At 44.2% G+C, this 20,508-nt stretch overlaps 1 protein-coding gene across 5 annotated transcripts in view; it reads left to right on the top strand.

Moving 5' to 3' along the window:
• Window positions 1-20,508, top strand: part of ABR (ABR activator of RhoGEF and GTPase) — a 1,582,060-nt gene that overhangs the window by 958,121 nt on the left and 603,431 nt on the right. The window lies entirely within an intron of this gene.

Here is a 20,508-nt window from a genome sequence, read left to right as displayed (position 1 = left end):
GTGTTGAGTGTTCCATGTGTGGCATTTGGGGGCCTGAGCTGGTGACGTGAGGATGGCTGGTGGGTGTCTGTGTGACTACATGTCCTGTACCATCATGTAACCGGATCTGTACATTATATGTATAACACAGCCCTCCTGGATTAACTTCAGAGGCTCCACAGCTGGTCTGTATACTAACTTATGAGCCCTAACCAAACCACAACATGCATGTTTTTGCCCTGGTTTCATCATTATGCTGTGGTACACAGCTGTGTAAGGAAATAAGTCAGATACCCTTACATATCAAGGGGCTAGAGAGACTCAAACTCAAGATTAGCGTTATTGAAGTCCATCCTATCCCTAACACCCAACCCCCCCTCCTTGTCGCTGCTAGGATACTGCTCTTCACTATACTGAAGCATCTCCTTTTATGCCTAGGTGCTGCACTTTTTAGGAATCCACTGCACCTTATTTATTTGTAGGGCGCCGAAGCCCGCAGGCATCAGGGCGCACAAACACAGGAAACAGCAACAAATAAGATGGGAAGGGTGACAAACGTGGGCCAGAGAGTCAGAAGCAGGAGAGGTTCTATTCAGAGAGGTATGGCTGTAGAGACCGTTATTTGAAAAGGACAGTTTTCAATCTCTGGTGAAAGGGATTGTATTCCTTTACCAGCCTGAGCTCTAAAGGCAAGGCATTCCAGATTTTTGCAGCCTTGAAGGGGAAGGATTTGCCTAGACAACTGGAAAGAGCGAATTTAGGGATTTTGACCAGTGCCAAGGCCGAGAAGCACAACTTAAAAGGACACCAGTACTTTTTTTTATTAAAGACTGGGCAGAACCATATAAAGCTCTATGGGCTAGAGAAGCAGCCTTAAATTACAGCCGGGAGGTCACAGGGAGCCAATGGCGATGTCCCTATCGGAAATATGATCTCTTCTAGCTCTCTTCGCGGAAGAGTCTGGAGGGAATGGATGTTTTTCTTGCTGGCCCCAATTAATAATGCATTGCCATAGTCCAATCTGGACATCACAACCGCACGGGCCACTAAGGAGCAACTGGATGCTGACAGAAAAGATGCAGGTTTCTCAGCAGCCTAAGGTAGGACCAACCATTTTTTTACTATGTGGTTGATATGAGCATCTGCACTAAGCAGTAGATCAAGATAGAAGCCCAGTGTTTTAACACTGTGATACCTGAATTGGGCAACCATGAATGGAGAATGATCGGTAGCTGGGATCTAATTTTGCTCGAGCATGCTTGGTGCCAAAAACCAACAGCTCGCTCTTCTCCCCATTCAAACACATCCAGTTGTTGCTCATCCAGGTCTTAACACAAAGATAGATGGTCTGAAGGATGGCTTCCTTGGCATAATCCCCTGATAACACAAGAACTAGCTCTGTGTCATCAGCATAGTTTGAGAAATACACTCCAAGCTCATCCAACAGATAACAGAAAGGTTGACTATAAAGTTTGAAAAGAGGGGGGGACATGCATGCTCCCTGAGGGACCCACAGGAAATGGGGGAAGAGGAAGAAGTGGCCTCACCCCAAAATACTTGAGAGGTATGATTCTGGAGAAATGATCTCACCCATAGGATTGAGTCAGGAGTGCAGAGATCATGTTTCTCTAAGGTGAGCAGGAGTTTGTTATGGTCAAGAAGATCAAAAGCCTCTGATAAATCCAGCAGAACCAGCATGCCAGAGCGACCTCCATCCGAGATCTCAACATGTGCGTCTGCAACTCTAAAAGAGTGATCTCAGTACCGTGGAGGGGTCTAAAGCCAGACTGTCTGGGATACAGGATGTTAGTCTTCTCCGCAAAGGCTTGTAGTTGGTTAGTAGCACATTTATCAAGCACCTTGAGGAGAAAATGACAGTTGGAGATGGGGCGCAGGTTACCAGGCTCACTTGGGTCCAGTCCTAGTTTAACCAAAGGGCTTTCTTAATGGAATCAGGGACTTGATTACTGGCTAAAGAGGAGTTGACCAATCTTATCAAAATGGTGCAAAGATATCCTTATAGTCCAAGAAAAAGTTAGCGGAATGGTGTTCTGTCTAAGATCTTCCAATGGGCTTTGTTGTCTACTGCAGGGCATACAAGCCATTTGGTCTCCACCTGACGTGTCTGAATTTTCATTTGGCATGGATCCTGTGTGAACCATTTCTGGTGAGAAGGATTGTCTCTAACCAGTTTGCTTCGAACCATCGCCACACGATTCAGCATGGAGAGCACGAGGTTAATAAAGGTGTCAGTAAGAATAGGAGGGTCCAGATCAAATGTGGCTGACCTGATGCTGTCAAGGTAGTCTTTCAGGTCCAGCTGCAAAATCTTCTTAAAGTTCCAGTTTATAATTGATTTCTGAGGGTTTAGTGCTTTAGGAGATAGGTCAGGAGTAAGGATTGTAAAGGAAACATGATAGTGGTATGACCAGTTGAAAGGGAAAGTGTCCATCGCATTTACTTCAAAATTATTTACTACAACCCAGTCAAGGGTGTGACCCCTAATATGAGTGGGTGCTCTATTAAGGACACGGAAGTCGAGGTTAGTCAAGGTTATTTCACGCCTTCTCTAGAATGGTTGCTTGTTGGTCGGTGTCGTCATTATGCAAACTGTTGAAGTCCCCAATTAGCAGGATGGAACAGTTGGGTCCTTGTAATTTATTGAGAAAGTGGAAGAGATCTTCATCAAAATTAGGTGTTACAACCTATATCTCTTCTACTCCTTGTTTCATCAAGATTGGCCCCTGTAGGGTTTCATTATCACTCTGACACTGAACTCCTGTTGCCACTTCTAAATCTGATGCGTTGTGGTCGTTGATGGCATGGGGGGGACAACTTCATTTTGGACTGTGCAAGAAGAGTTTGGGGCTTGTAGTCGACAACGTAGAATTCGGTGGGGGGGTAGGGGAGGGAGCATGTATTCTGTCCAGTGCTCTGACCAATGCTCCGCCCTGCACCCGACAGGCCCAGCCTTTGAAGTGTAAAAGTCCCAGCAGGCCACTGAGAACCGCACCTGGGTGTGTTAGTGAGGTTTGAGGCATCTCTCAGCATGGCCACCAACATACAAAAGAAGGTGAAATGTGTGACTGCAAACCCCATATTTTAAGAAGCCCTTTCTTGAACCAAATGTTCTTGCCTCCCCATGACCCTTAGCGTGTATCTTCTGGTAATGAGTGTAGTTTTGAAGTTTCCAGATTTCCCCTTTCCCTCATCTGCAACATGGAACAAGTAACCTTTGACTTGTGGACAGATATAGATGACACTTTCGAAAATAAGTTTGTCCGAGGTGCACAAAAACGCCCATTTTAGGAGAAATGGGTCACTGAGAAAAGAAAAACTCTGTTCTTGTGAGTCCCATTCGTTTACCATATAGCTAAAGTGCATCATTTGAATACCAGCAGCGCAAACACACTGGGCAGATTTGTAGGAAATAAAAAAACAATGTGGGGACAAAGCATTGCATCTATTCTTACTGGTTTGGGGTAAATCTGTCCAGTAGTTAAAGTATTGGACGGAGAAGGGGGTGCCCCCTGCTCCCAAAACACATTTATATATGTACTAGCTTAACTACCTGGGTTTGCCCGGGTTTTCAATTCTCAGATTTTTAAATCTCTGATCGGCAAGTCTCACTTGAGTGTCTTCAGCAGTTTTATTCCTTCGTTGTTCAGCAGCACTAATTCTTTTAACAGCAAGTTGTGTTTCAGTTTCTTCAGCAGTTTTGTTGCTTTGTTTTTTAGCAGCACAAATTCTCTGATTAGTAAATCTTGCTTCAGGTTCTTCAGCACTTTTGTTCTGTCTGAAAGCATGTTGAATTCTATCAGCTACATGGTCTTGAGATCTTCCCTCTTCAGAATATTGATCATGTTTCAGATTTCAATGTTTTGTTTTGATTTGTGTGGGATTAAATAGTGCTCTCTTTTGAGTCATTTCTGTAAAAATATATTTGTGGGATTAAAGCATTAATGAAAGTAGAGAACACTGAAGTCTTTTTGTTAAACAAGGAAACTAATTCAAATCAACTGATTCAACTATGTCATTTTCAAAATGTATCAAAATTCATTGATGTCATAAGGGTGAAGCATCTGTCCTTTACAAATTTTTGTGATGGAAATTAATCGGGTGTTGATCATGTTTCAACTTCGATGCACACTTTCTTCAAATTACCTGTAACCACAAAACATAATTCCAGGAGGAAAAAAAAGCTAAAAATCTAAAGATTAATTCTCAGGAACGGAATGACCCATCGGGACAGAAGTAGTTGCAATAATTTGGAAATGAAATTAAGATTATTACATGCAAAATTCATGACATCAGATCTCACCGTTCAGGAGGAGTTACGTTCCCAAGACCGCCACATACAAACCCACAAACAAACGTGACTTTGTTATAGATACTGTATGGTGTTTTGTCGCAGAAATGAAAAGCGGTTGAGATTCACACAAGGATATCAAGGCAAGGTGGTGGCCACTGGCCAAGGCTTGTGGGCCGTGCAGAAACTACAGTATAATAAAACCTAAAATAAAGTGCATTTTTCACACAAAAATGTACACTTTAGGATGCATGCAATGCATGAGAAGAATTAAGGTACATTTTATATTGAAACCCTACTCGTAAATTTGTAATAGTAACATTGTTGGGGTTTGAAATTGAGGGGAACTATTTAGCTCCTGCTTGTAGTCTGGGTAGCTTGACATCAACCGCTATCAGGAGCTACTTTTAGCTCCATAGGCCAACTTAGGCTGCACAAACGCACCTATGTAAATTTTTAACTGTTTCGGACAATCTATAAACATTAAAACACAACCATACAACATTTAAAGTAAACGTGTTATAAATAAAGGACAATATTATATGTTTGCATGTTATGTGGAAGTTAGATTTGCGGAATGCTATGTACTAGCTCCTGGTTCCACTGTGGTAGCTAATGGTGGATATACAGGAGCTGCTTTCAGCTCCTGCTTATCCAATTTTAATTTTGATCCCTGCATTGTGTATACTAATAACGTGTTCCTACGACACACACATCAAATATACCCCCACTTACAACACAACATGTAAATGTACAAGTACTCTCATAAGCACCTAGGATAGGTGCACCTATGACACTGTCTCCTATGAGAGACACTCTTCTGACACACACTTACTGCACACTATTACGAAACAAACTAACATGCGCTCCTTCAAGGCATAATCCTACAAGACACACTCCTATAATGCATGTTCTTTTTTACAAGCACACCTAATACACATGCGCCTATTACACAGAACATGTGAATGTATGACATGCTCCTACAAACCATGTTCCAACTACACACACTTAGATGCACACTTAGCACACACTCCTATGGCATTCGCTCCTACAACACCTGGTTCTATGAGACACATTCTTACAACACATACTCCTACCACACCAATGACTACAACGTGCTGTAATCCGGTAACAGAGCAAATACGTTTTATAGTTGGTACATTACAAAATTAGCATCCCCTGATAAAACGCATCAAAGGCAAGTCACACAAACTGTGCAGAGCATATGAGTTTTACAGTTGGTACATTACAAATGTTACCTCTTCTAAAAACTCCCATAAAAGGCAAATCACAGCGACATAGTCCGTTTTTAAGTGCTGGAATAAATATACACTTTCATGCAAATGTACACAGAGCGTATGAGTTTTACAGTTCATATATTACACAATTAACATCTAAAAACTTGTATCAATGGCAAGTGGCAGCTGACTTTGATGTCTGCGGACACTCAAATCCGATGCATCTCTGCAAAATAGAGCTGCAATCGAACGAATTGGAAACAACACGAACCGTAGAGACTGCATGGCAGACCGCCAAGAGCAGGCGATCCTTAACCAAATGAACACAAATAACATAATACCCATTGGAATATAGTAACCAACCCAACAGCTCGATTTACAATAGACAGCGCCTGATCACAATCCCCTCCAGAAGAACCATGCCTAGTGTAAGCATGGGGAAAGGTACTGGAGGGTGCTAGAAGGAACTAGTGCACACATTTCAAGAAATACAAGCAAATTAAGTTCACAATTTTTCTTTATTGAATATAAGAAATGTAATTGAAAGGGTTAATGAAAATGAAGTTAAAATTATCAAACCAATCACAGCAAAAAATGTGAATAAACATGAAAATGAATTTATAATTTTCAAACAAATTGAAATAAGAAATGTGAATGAAAATGAGCCTGTGATTTTCAAAGAAATCGAAAAAGCAAAAATTGAATACATTTCATTAAGAATGGAGTAACTGTGAAAAGTTTATTTCTTGAATACCATTTACAATTTGGAGCGCATAGTGGAGTCTTTGTGGTGTTTGTTTGTTACTGGAATAAATATACACTTTTCATGCAAATGTACACAGAGCGTATGAGTTTTACAGTTCATATTACACAACTAACATCTAAAAACTCGTATCAAAGGCAAGTGGAAGCTGACTTTGATGTCTGTTTTGATAGTGATGGAATACATGTACCCTTTTCATACCAAAATTTACACTTCTGGAGGCATACAATGCACCAGTAGAATGGAGGTATTTTTTAAATGTAAACCTTATGCAATCATTTGTTAGCATTGTGTACATGAACTCTAATAAAACAACCTCTTACTATGCACCCTCTTACAACATATGCTCCTAGGTCACACACTTGTATAACATGCGCTCCTACCACACACACCCCTATGACACGTGCTCCTACAACATAGTGCTAAGAGAATGTGAGGGGTCAGTAATGCGAGGCAGACAACTGCTTCAGTTTTTATCCAAATTGAACATTTTATTAAAGGTAAAAAGTGCAAATTAATCCTCACTAAACCTACTCTATCAGGGAGGTCTCTACCTAGTTTAGGGGAGGTGCTCCTAGCATCAACAAAACTGGCCCCCACACTAAACAACAAAACATTCTAAGTAAAACATAAACAACATAAATGAATGAATAACTAACCACCAGTGATTTGGATGACGTTCACCTGTCCTGGGTCGATCCCTTACCCAGGATTGCTCATTCAATTTCTCCTAAATGTTAAAGAAAAGTAATGTCTTGAATCACTTCTTGTAAGTTCCAAATGAAATATAAGTTCACCAAACCAAAAGAATCCACTGATAACGTTCTTGAGCTTTCTGTTGAAAGGTTCCCCTTCCACTTCCAGCCAAAAAAACGCACCAATGGCAATCCTGAATATCCTCCTTCCTGGTTTGGATTGCCACAGTTCAATGGATAAGGAAAACAACTTCTGCTACAACAACTTCCTTTGTAGTTCTGACCTCTGCAATGTCTTTGGTACAATTGTCAAGATGCTTCTTCTTAGTGTGTTGCTTCCCTCTTGACAACCCCCTTCTACTATTGTTACCATTTGAACAGGCTCCTTTGTTCCACAGTGTGCCACTACTTCAACCAGCTTTAGGGTAAGGTGCACTGACAATATCATACACAACCACAGTTGTGGTAGTTCTACTTCAACTTGATACTTAAATTTGTAAGGTGTTTTAAAGACCAGACTCTTCGGGCCTCCATAGGTAGGCGGGCACTCTTCTTTCCTGGTCTATAAGAAAAGGGCAGCCTCTTGGCCTATTCTTCTTTCTGTCTTGTCACCAATAGAATCTGCCTCTGCTTCCAGACAGCTCTGCTTTCACCTTCAACAGTCTGAGTTACAGGGTGTTCACTGACCTTCCTACAAGCACCCAGCTCCGTTCCCCAGCTTATTCACACCTTGATGGTTTCAGAAGCTACCCTGAAGCTGTATTTGTATTTATTTGTATTTATTTATTTGTATTGCGCACCTTGCCCGGAGGCTTGCGGGCGCATGTTTAGTAGGCAGTTACAAGTTGCAGAGGAGAAGTTACAGGTTCCAGGAGAAGAGGTTAACAGTTACATAGGTAGTGATACAGTATAACATGAGCGGTGAAAATGACAATGATACAGTATAACATAACGGGTGAAAATGACATAGATAATAACAACAAAGTAGCAGTACCCAAGGTTACAGTAGAAGGGTACGCGCTGTGAGCAGTTACAAATTTACAGGATGTCTTGTTCCCGTAACCAAAGTTTAGCTTTGGTTTTGAATACGTGGCAAAGCGGAATGTTCCTTAGTGCATTGGGGAGTGAGTTCCAGAGCTTGGCAGCAAGGACTGGAAAACTTGACCCTCCTGCCGAGCGTAATTTGAAGCTGGGGATGTCCAAAGTGTGTGCCTGGGCAGCGCTCAAGGGTCTGGTGGCTGTGTGATGCGAGAAACGTGATATTAAGTAGGCTGGAGCTGCATTGTTCTGTGCCTTGTGTGTGAGCACAAGTGATTTGAGTGATATGCGGTGCAAGATAGGTGACCACTGGATGTTGCGTCTGATAGTGGCTATATGATTCCGTCTAGGTATGTTGAATGCTGCCCTAATGGCGTTGTTTTGTGTGACCTGTAGTTTGTCCAGATTTCTTTGGCTCGTCCCAAGGTATAGGGCATTGCAATAGTCTATTTTGGATAAGATGAGGGTTCTCGCGAGGGTCAGACAATTGTCTGGAGTCAGGAATGGCCTGCAGGCTGTAATCAATTTGCAGGTGTAGGACGATGCAGAGACAACTGCATTGGTTTGTCGTGTGAGGGACAGGGTAGAATCAAGGTAGATTCCTAGAGTTTTGGTGACATTGGCCACTTTGATGTCAATCCCGTCAATAGTGAAGGAATTGTAGTTGGCGTCAAGTTTCGCGAGTTTAGTTTGGGAGCCCAGGATGATTAACTCTGTTTTTTCGTCGTTAAGGCAGAGCCCATGATTGGCCATCCAGGCCTGGATGACGGAGTAGACCGTATTAAGAGATTTTGAATCGGTTACAAAATCACCAGTGATAGGGATGAGTATCTGGGTGTCATCCGCATAATTAGTGTAGGAGACACCCAGATAATCAAGGATATCAAAGAGTGGTTTAGTAAACACATTGTAAAGGGTGGGAGATACACAGGATCCTTGTGGGACTCCACAGGGGACGTGGGAGGGGTCAGCCGCTGCTAGTGGAGAGAAGACCCTCATGGTTCTGTTGGCAAGGAATGAACTGATCCAAGAAGTGGCTGCTTCCGAGAAGTGGGCGGCGATTTTGAGATGATGACAGAGAATTTGGTGGTCAACCAGGTCGAAGGCAGCTGAGAGATCAAGGAGGAGCAGGAGTGCCAATTTGCCCTTGTCTTTCAGGTCCTCGATTTGGGTTTTCAGGTCCAGTAAAGCTGTCTCAGTGCCATGCCTGGGACGGAAACCAGATTGTCTCAGCCCTAGTAGATTGTTGCGTTCGAGATACTCCTGGATTTGGAGATAGGCTGCGCGGTCAAGGATTTTAAGCAGGAAAGGCACAGTGGTGATGGGCCTGTAGTTTGAAGGGTTGCTGGGGTCAAGATTGGCTTTTTTAATTAATGGTATGACCCAGGCATCCTTAAGGTTGTCAGGTACGGTGCTTGATTCAAAGGAGGCATTTATGAAGGAGGTAATAAATGGGGCGAGCTTGGGTGCGGCTTCCTTAATGATGACAGCGGGGCATGCATCACCTTGGCAATTGGAAGGTTTTAGTTTAGATATGATGATTATTATTGCCACACTTCCAGCTTTGGATAACAATGTCACACTTGTATGAAAGTCAAATCAAAATGTGGGTGGATAGATCTCAACAGGGCTGGTTTCACTATAGGACAAATTTGACTGCTGGCTTTGGCAATGCTTGTTCTTCGCGTCAGTTCAACAACTTCTATGTTTATAGAAATACTTGTTCTGGAAGTTAACCTTCCATAGCAAAGCAGATTTAGGTATACGCACCACTCTTGAATGGGGATCTTTAACTTTAAAGACCCATAAAGAATTGTATTCTTTATTAACACAGAGTTATACTCTAACACCAATTGGGAATCACAATTTTTTTATACGCGCCCTCTCTTTAATGTAGTATGCCTTGTAACAATTTGTAAAAGTCCGCTTCAGATTTCCAAATGATTTTCAAAGTAAAAACTGCATACAGAGCTTGACTCACTGGCTCCAGGATCACTGGGGTTGCGGGCTGCTTCAACTTCCTGACTTTTTCTTCTTGTGCTACTACGGTGGGCATTCTTGGGACCCACACCCTTCGGCAGCACAGATGTCTTTGGTCCGGCCTTAACCACAGGGAGCCTCCTTCACTCTTCTGTTCCTCGCTTGCTTCTGCACACTGTACTCTGTTTGCAGTCACAGCCACTAGGCGCACCTGGCAAGACTTTGAACCTTGATACGTCTCTCACAGTGCAGCCATGGCACAACAGGGTTTGTGAACAGGACTCTCTCGACTTGTATGTGAAATCTGCTTTCCTCATGCCCCAGCGTCCCATGAGTGAGCACACATCGTTATGAACTGCCAGCCTCGTGCTTGTGTCCTTCTGTGACTACTGCCAGCCTTCCAGCTCCGGCTCCAGTTCAATTCTCTCTTCCTCCTGCTACTGCAGTCTTTTATGCCTCTTAGGTGGGGCAATTGATTTCAGGTGCAGGCCCTTAGTGATAATTCCCTGACCCTGCAAAGGCTGTTGGACCTAATTGCCTGTCCTTCACTTGTACTTGCCTCTTCAGCCCTCTTCATTGTCCCAGTCCCTATGGGATTCTGGGACATGTAGTCCACTTTAATGAAATTAGGTTTTCTACTTTTATAGAATTAAGGGTATTTTGAATTCCCTGTGAGGGGTCAGTAATGTGAGGCGGACAACTGCTTGTGTTTTTATCCAAATGAAACCTTTTATTAAAGGTAAAAAGTGCTTATTAATCTGCACTAAACCTACTCTATCAGGGAGGTCCCTACCTTGTCTATGTAGAGGGATTGTAGGTTTTTAGCGGAAGAAGGTGTAGAGAAGGCAACATTTCCATTATTTCTAGTAGTACACCTTTGGTATTGAGGAGGTGGTTTGGCTTTAGGGATACATACAATGTGTTCTTTTGATGCAATAGGTTTGGAGCTTACAACCTTCAATTTTGCCATCTGTTTTGCTAGGAGGTTGGGAGATATTAAAATGACAATAAGCAATAACGTCTTCTGGCATGGTGGTAAAAGTATCCTTTTAGAGGACAAATACTGCGTCTTACCTCATGAATTCTCCTCACTACCCTGGGCCCTGTCTCCACCCAGGTGATTCTCCCACAGTTCACCACCCTCAACATTGGGATCAGGAAGTGTCTGCCCTCCCCTGGCCACCTGCGAGGAGACTTTATCCAGGGTTTTGGTGAGGGATCCGCAGGATTCTTCACAAGACATACTTATAAAACATACTCGACACACATTATCACCCATTCTCCTGACACGTGTACCTACAACACGTGCATCTACAACACATGCACGTATGACATGTGGATGCATGAGGCACACACATTTACGGCACATGCCTACATAGCAAGCCATCTGATGGCACACACTCCTCTACCACATGCTCTTACGACACATGCTTCTATGACGCACGCTCCTTCAACACATACGACAGTCTTAAGACAGTGTTACAACACACGCACTTGCGACATAGACTTACGCCAAATGCTGTTGTGCAACATGCTTTTATGCCACACACACATAATACATGCTACATGCTCATACAACACACATGTATTACAAAAGACCCTCACAATTACGCAACCCTAAAAGAAGCTGAAATTATTTGGAAGAATAAAGGTCTATAAGAGTTGAGGTTAAACCAACAAACAATTAAAGAAGGGTGCGGGAGCCCCTCTACTGAGAATGAACATTGGTCAAATACCCTGTTCGATGGAATTTTACCCACTCAGGATGGTCTACAGCCATATTTTTGTTCCCTGCACCCTTCACAGCGGAGAAATAACCATTTGCATATCTGTCTGGTCTCCGCCACAAGGGCAGTACAGTATTGACATGCTAGGCAATTCTCCTGAACAAGTGCACCATCAGCAAGCCCAGACACATGTTTCGGTCTTGTTGGGCCTCCTCAGTGAGGTGAAGCTAAGCCTCTCTAAGACACAGTGAACCAGCGGTCCACCTCTGGATTAGCCTGTGTTTCTTAGGGTGAAACTCCAAGTTTTACCAATTCAAAGGGTCCAACAAAGCCGAACCACGTGTCTGGGATTGCTGTTGGCACTCTTATTCAGAGGAGAATTGCCTAACATTTCGGTACTTTATATTATATGTATTACAAATGCATAGAATTTACTAAACAAAAATTAACATAATAAAAAAACACTAAAGTATTAAAATGTATACAATGAATGCTTAGTAACATTTACTTATACAAATATACACACATGTATAGTCTTACACGATTCAAACATGTAATGTGTGCCAAATAAAATGTACTAAATAATGCAAACGGTAAATACTACCAAAGCAGCATAAATGTAATACACATTAAAAACACAAATAAATAAAAAAACATTAACATTTGTATTTAAAACAAATATTTACACAACACATTACTTTCACTATAAAGCATTTTAGAGCAAAAACCAAATATTGCATAACAAACGAGGTGAGCCAAGGTTACCATTTTTTGATTTTGATAAAAATATTTTTTAAATTAATACAGTTTATGATAACTTACGTGATCTGATGTTTGAAGACTTACATTTTTTGTTTTAACATTAACTCTTTAAAAAAAAGTGTCAAACTGATTGTTGTATGGCTATAGGCAGCTCCATAGTTGAGGTTAAGCATGTGTACATAGACGTTTCCCAAAATTCTATTGCTACTACCTTTTGACTCGCTGGACACATTTGGAAGAAAAGCCACCAGAGCAGGACATTTTAGGAAAATCTGTTTAAAAGGTGAGAAAACTGCTGAATACCTGGAGCACAAAAACAGCTGGACAGAAGCAATTTGGGCACAAAATACTGTTTGTGCACTTTATAAATGAAATAAACAACCAACCCTGGGGCATCTACGCACTTAAGCAGGTACAAGTTATTTACATCAGATATACATAGTATATGTTGCAGGTACAGAGTATATACATCCATTTTAAATAGAATAGTTAATTTGCATTGGGTATAGAAAGCTTTAGATTTTGGTCGTTTACATGAGGTGCAACAGCCTGTAGCATTTGGCAGTGGATGGAGGTGCAACCTAGTCTAACACCTGTTTTGTGTGTGCTTTTCTAAAGTCCCAGTAGGATTTTCCTGCTCTTTGAAAGGGGTGTGGGGGTCCCACTCTTTGGCTGCAAGGTATGGGAGGCTAGAGTCGGCGGCTTTCGCTCGTTTGACTTTCGTTAGGAGGAGGCAGTCAATGTACGGTGTCCTAATGGGTCAATTTTCTGGGAGATGTAAGGGGGGGGGGCTGTATGACAGGCATCTATGGGTAATGGACAGGGTTTTGAAAATGATGCGTTCCTGAATGGGGAGCCAGTGAGCATCTCTTCTGGCTGTGGTGATATGTTCTTTTTTGGGAATGTTCAAGGCCGCCGGCAGTGCATTATTTTGTATGATTTGTAGTTTTTTGGATGTTTCTGGATGATGTTCCTATGAAGAGGATATTGCAATAATCCATATTTGAGCCAATGACAGCTCAGGCAATAGTTAGGCAACTGTTTTTTGAGAGGAAAGGTCTAGAAGCATTTAATACTTTGGGGGAGTAGGCTGCAGAGGATGCAATGGCGTTCACTTGGCGGTACATGGAAAGGGTTGCTTCAAGGTGCACCCCTAGGGTTTTCACGGTGGCTGAGACTGGGACAAGGATGTTCTCGATCCAGAAGTGTTTATATTCTTCATCAAGATTTCTTAGAGTTGTGGCTGGTCCGACAAGCAAGATTTCTGTTTTGTCTCCGTTTAGATAGAAGTTGTTTGCTGCCATCCAGTATTGGATCAAGAAGTAACTATTGTTGAGGCTGTTGGAGACGTCTATGTAGGTGCCAGTGAGTGGGATCAAGATTTGGGTGCCATTGGCATAGAATCAAGGATGTTGAAGAGAGGCTTGGTGAAAATGCTGTTTAGGGTCGGGGATATGCATGAGCTTTGAGGTACTCCGCATGGTAGAGGATGGGAGACATTTGCATGTTCTGAGAAGACTCATGACTCTTGCATCAAGAAAGGATGAGATACAGGCAGTGACCATGGGGGAAGGGGGTGCCTTTTGCTGGTTTGGGGGTGAATCTGTGCAGTGGTTTTTAAAATATTGGATTAAGGGGGGTGCCTCTTGCTGCAGAAAAGTTAATCTAGTTCCCATGGTGCTTTGCAGCAGAGGGGCTGAGAAGGTTTACAGAAATGAAAAGTCCCCAATTTCTTTGCTCGATGTGAAGAGTGAAAGAGGGTAAAGGGAGAAGGTCAGGGAGGGAAAACACAATGGAGGTGAGTGGAGATGCAAGAAAAGAGACAGACACGTTGTGAGGGCGGGGAAGACCTTATTATTTTAGCGCTATCAGTGGAATCCCGTATGAATCTTGCAAGATTACTGCAGTAATGTCGCAAGACGGGTTAGGAAAAGAAAATGCTTTACAGGAACCTTAGTGTGAAAGGGGTTAATGTGGGAAGGTCACAGAGGAAAAACACAATGTATGACAGTGGGGGGAGCCAGAAAAGGACATATGCTGAGTGCCAGTGAGGACGGGATGACATTTACATGTTCAAGTGTTTTCCCACAACCACAGGAATCCTCAAATGTTATAGCAGGCATTGGCATACTGTGAAATGATTTTCACAGGAATAGGAAGAAGGGAAAATAAGTCACTGGGACATTCCTTTACACCTGCACAGATCACATTTAGAAGGTAGAGGGACAATGGGTATTTGGGAATAATCGGTGCAATTTCTATAGCGGACATCATCGTGGCACGTGGAATGCAATGTAAACCGCCATTGCAAGGGAACTCTGAGGCCATCTGCCATGTCTAGTGGGCCACTGTAAGAGGCAAGTGGATCCTGGGGTTCACTGTAGAGTTATGGGCCTCAGCCGGTAGACCGGGCCACTGGCCATAGTCGAAAGCCATGGCAAGGGGCCTTCCCTCTTTTAAAATCATTGGTGCAACATGTAAAGTGGACACGGCCGAAGTATGTGGCTACTGGCCATGGCTTGGGGGCATGGCTGGCGGGCCTCGAAGAAACTGCTATAAATTTTACTTTAGTATAACAAAGCCTTGCAATTCAATGAAAAAACTTTAGCTAAGGGAGTCTTAAGGTGGTAAGATTGCAGAAAAACCCTTGAAATTCAGGTAGTGTAGGAAGTGATGACCATCGTAACTCGACACTCACCAGGAGCAAAGCCCATGAGCACATACATATCATCAAAGGAATTCACTATGGCATAAACAATGACCTCATGGAGGATATCGACGCGAGGTGAGAGTTAACCTGGTCATCACTTCCCACAACCGCTGAATTTCATGGGTTTTGTTGTGAAATAAATGTGATCACCTTAACGCTCGCTTAACTAAAGTTTTTTTCAGTGTGTGTGTGTGTGTGTGTGTATGTATATGTATATATATATAATATAGCTCCTGGGTGCCTGGCATCACCCAGTAAGTACAAGCTTACTTTAGGGAACTATGAACTGGTACATAACGGGTTGGAAATCTTAACTTCACATATGAGGCAAAGAATAAACATATGCCCATTATATATGGCCCATTATAATGTAAATGTCTTAGGTGTGTTCTAATGCTCCTTTAGACAAATTCCCAAACACCAAGATCTAGAAACACATGGGTATGTTTCTGTACGACCAGTTGACCTTGGAAGTAAACAATTACTCTGGAGGGCGATGACCCCTGCAGCCCAGCAGGACCGCCAGCTACTACCAGCGATTGCACCTGCGGTTCTGCACTTGAGCGAGGAGGCATGCCCTCCGGCTCCGCACACAGCGCCTGAGCGCAGAGGCAGACTGGGCCAGCTGGCAGACAGCTCCTTGACGTACGTGGCTGCCTGCTGCTCCCGGACCATGTGGTGGGCAACCGCCAGTTGTTACATGCTCCCCGCTGCGGTGCTGAGTGGGGGAGTTGGCACGGCGTGCCTGATGTGGCAGGTACCGGAGCTGGAGGAGGTGGGACGCCATCGGGGGCAGCCTTGATGTTACTATGCGGCTTACCCGCGTGACATGAGCAAACAAGAAATGTTTCATCACATGAGCCTGGGTGCCGGCGGGTGCTGCTTCTACTCCCACTCTCCATATTCCGGCAAGGTTGCAATAAAAAGGGCGACACGACCACAAGAACAAAGGACAGGCTGCAATCCTGCAATGCCATAACACCCCCAGTGGGCAAAATTACGAATTCATGATCACCTGGGCCAAACGACCCACCAAATATTTGTAACATTGGCAGGCCCATCACACAAGTTGCAGGCCAAATGAGTATATACCTACAGGGGCATGTGATCTCACTCACACAACCATCAGGAGCATACAGGTGCCAGCATTGAGGTGGAACAGCCAGCAGGCTAAGTATCAAAAGGTTGCGTGATCTCACCCCCGCCCCCCCAAGCTACGTTGACCTGTCAGGACTGGGCCTAGCAGTAAGGGCTACCCTATGACATCACGACCGCAGAAGGCTGGTGGAGGGAGGTCTCCCTCCAGACACCATAAGCACAAAGAAAGCCTATACCCACCAGCACACAAGTTCCCGGATACACCTTTCTGCCGTTGCGCAAAGTCTTCAACACCGGTCAGACAAGACCTCTGCACTTCCACGAATAGGGTAGGCCGTCCTGGGTGCAGAAATGACCCGGGGTGTCAAGGGGCACAAAAGGGGCCCATTAATGCATACATGAATACAAGTACAGGAGAGATGGGGACCGCCACACCCCCCAGCCAGTCAGCCACACGCAATCTGAGGACCATGCAGATCCGTACATGACAGCACTACAGGCTGGCTTTGCGGCAGTCAATAGCAGACTAGATGGTATTGGGAACAACATCTCATCCATCAGAGCCGATCTCCAGAAGGTTAATCATAGAGTGCAGTAGGCAGAGATTTATTTTATTTGTATTTTATTGAATTTATATAGCCCTTTAATCCAAAGTGCTTTACATGAGAACATGCAAAATTACAAGCATAATATGGAAATTGAATCATAACTTGAAAACAGTGTAAAGAACAATTTACAATATTGCAGAGGTGAGGGAGTAGGGAGGGGCAGAGGTGAGTGAGGGAAAGGGAGATGTTAGTGGAGGTAAGAGCAGGAGTAAGAGGGAATGTATGGGTGTGAGAGGAAGAGGAGAGAGAAGAGTAGGAATAGAAGAGAGCAGGGAGTGGGGGAAGAAGGTAGGGAGGGATAGGGAGAGTAGTGATAGGAGGTGAGGAATGAGGGGGAGGGAGAAGAGCGAGAGGAAACGAAGGGTGTTAAGGAGGTGAGTGAAAAAGATGAGATTTGAGAGAAGAGCGAAAGGACGGGAAGGAAGGGGAAGAGCGGATGTGAAGGGGGGGGATTTTCCAGTGGTAGGGAGCAAGGAGTTGGAAAAATCAGAAGCGGGAGGGGGGGCAGGGAGGAGAGAGTAGGAAGAGATTAGCAGAGCGAGAAGGGGTATAGAAAGTGAGAAGGGAGGAGAGGTAGGGGGGGGCAAGACCATAGAGGGATTTGAAAACAAGACAGAGGAACTTGAATTTGAGCTGGGAGTGAACAGAGAGCCTGCCTAAAGAGGCGAGATAGAATAAAGAGGTGAGAGAAGGCAGAGGGAGCGGATGGCTGAGTGGTAGATGGATTTGAGTGGGGCGAGATGAGATGAGAGGAGGGGAGTCCAAAGAGAAGGGAGGAACAGTAGAAGAGTCTGGAGAAGATGAGGGAGGTAATTAAATGTTTAGTTGTGTGAAAGGTAAGGAGGGGTCGAATTTTACGTATGTTGTAGAGGTGAAAGCGACAAGACTTGGCAGTAAGAGAAATGTGGTGAGAGAGAGTCAATATGGAGACCAAGATTACGGGCATGTGGAGAGAAGGAGAGCTGTGAGGGAGGAGTAAATATGCTCGGAAGACACCACCTCAGCGCACAGCAAGGATATTGAGGCCATCAAGAAAAGCCTAAAAGCTGCACAATCCAAGTGCAATGACTTGGAATCCAGGTCGCGCCGAAATAACATTCGGGTGGTGGGCTTGCCGGAGAAACCCCTGAACACCACAGTGGCGGTCTTCCTGGAGGAGGCGATCAGTGGATTGCTGCCTGAGGCACATTTTCTCAGCAATTCCTCATCGAGCGAGCTCACAGATCCCTGGGCCCTCCGCCTAAACCCAGGGCCCCTCCATGCACGTTCATTGCACGCCTCCTCAACTATCGAGACAGGGACCAGATCCTTCGCCTCTCTCGTGAGAAAGGCACTCTAACCTACAATTGTACCCGGCTATACATATATCCAGACTTCTCCAATGGAGTGCAGGCAGCCAGACGCCCCTTTGACCAAGCCAAGAAGGCTCTCGGGGATAGATCCATCCCCTATGCCATGTTGTTTCTGGCAAAGCTCCGCCTGCAACATGCGGGCAAATCCCATTTCTTTGAGACTCCCGAGGCGACCATGTCATATATTGAACATAACATTCCGACCAAAACAGGCCAAGGAGAACTTGCCTCCCAAGTTGACACATGACTGTTCCCCAGAAGCCAACGAAGCAAGCACGATCAGTTAACCAACCAAACCGCAAGTAACCAGTTCAGCGGCTCCCTAAGAGCGGCCTAAGAGTAACAAACAGATCTGGCCACACGCGCAGTTGCAGCATTTTTGCCTTTTGCTTTCTCACTTTTCAGGATTCATCTCCCTTAGCTTTCCAATGGTTTGTCAGTCAATGATTTTAAACTGTACAGAGGATTTTGCTAGACCCCTGCATGACCACTTTGACCTTTTCCTTGCACCGCTCTCCAGGCCTTCTGGTATCAGGAGTTTTTATAAAAAGGGAGATAAACCAGAGTGTCTCGAGTAAGCACCCACGTGGTGCCGGACCCCTCTGCAGCTGGTTTTCCCTTAATGTTAACAGTTTATTTAACTTCTGTTATTTTGCTACTTTGCGACTTTCAAAACAGTTCGTTTTCTTATCAGCTCTCCCCTCGACTCACCAACTGTGATGAACCAGTTGGCTGTTCTTGTATCTGGAGTCATGGGTGGTACCATGATAGCAGGTGTCTCTCTGACCTGCTTATCAGCATAGGCATGCTCTGTGTACCGTTCACATCTGCTGCAACACACGTTGGCTATTTGCGGTCTTACGATTCCTTCTACAGAGGCCTTGCGGGTATTGGTCGTAAAGGGCAAGGTTGCTTCTCTCCTTATCACCCTCTCGATTCTCAACGCCTTTCTCTTCCTCTTGAACTACTGTGTTTGTATAAATTGCGTTGTGCGGTCTGCCTTGCTCGTTGTGTGCTCTTGTGTTCCACCTTTTATCCCTGTGAGAAAGGGAAAGGGCTGTCAGGTGTGTGTGATTCTGGTCAATTGTCTGACTTTGCATGACCCTTGTGTTGGGACATGTGTGATAAACGGTTCTGGTGTTAGTCCTGTCTTTCATGATGTGCGAAAGTGTTTGCATCGGAAAAGGAGGCTGGGGGGTAGAGTGTTTGTATCCTACATGGTAGGAAGGGGAAAAGGTGTTATAAGAAGGGGGAAACTGCATCTCACCCCTCGGTGTCCCGAGGACCCTCCATCCAGGGATCCTCCCTCACTGGTCCACTCCCAGGAACTGGATCCAATAGCGATGGCCTTGTCCTGGCCACCTGGATGACAGATCCCTAGGGAACTAGTCAGGGAGACACCTTCAGGTTTCTCACACAATTTACTGGAAAAAGTTGAGGCGGCTGTAATATCCCATTGAATGATGTATATGACATGAGAGCCCTGCTTTACGAACCCTTGGAAAGTCCATGTTTTTCATACATTTGGTATAGCTTCCAGGAAAAAGAAAGAGAGGTTACTGCAGGAAAAAGCTGAATAGAAATCCTAGCCTGCTGCTGAGAAAGGTTAACGCCTCATTAACTCCCAGTTGTCTTACTGCAGTGAGAAAATGAGATGCTGGGACCTATCTATTAAAAGTATAAACCCTGGAGAGGTTGGTGTGACAGTGTCAGGAGCTTCCCTGTGAACAGACAGTATTGAAATCTTCTATTTTGGTCATTTCAGAAACTTTATGAATGAAGGTGACAACATAGTGAAAATGTCCCTTCCCTAGCAAATCCCTTTCACTGAATATTTTAAACCATAAAAGGGAACTGTGGTTATGTACTTACATGAATGCTGCTTACAAGACTGCCTCTTAAAAGGGCCCACTCTTGGCTTGTAGTTTCTGATTCTACCGAATCTTCTTCATCTAGACTGCTGTGAAGGACCATCGTCCAAGTGCCATATTGATCGCTTCCTGAAGGTTGAGGCAGAAGGATTCTAATACTTTGGCAAGTCTTTGAGGCTAGATCTCTGACTGGCATTCAGAGTTCACAACCAACCCCTCCTACTGACTGTGTCCATCTACAAGAGGTCTGCTGAGCATGAGACAACTGTGTACCGTTTCTGGCAAGAAGTGTTGTCGTCTTGAACCCCTTGGTGTACTGTCCGTTAGACACCACTTCACAATTGTTACACCTGCAAGTTCCTCGCTTTGCAGACCTCT

Source organism: Ambystoma mexicanum, chromosome 9, assembly GCF_040938575.1.
Source record: "Ambystoma mexicanum isolate Mex_15411 chromosome 9, UKY_AmexF1_1, whole genome shotgun sequence".
NCBI classification, from domain to species: Eukaryota; Metazoa; Chordata; class Amphibia; order Caudata; family Ambystomatidae; genus Ambystoma; species Ambystoma mexicanum.
Note: the sequence above shows the minus strand (reverse complement) of the source record. Positions and strands in the feature narration are given on the sequence as shown.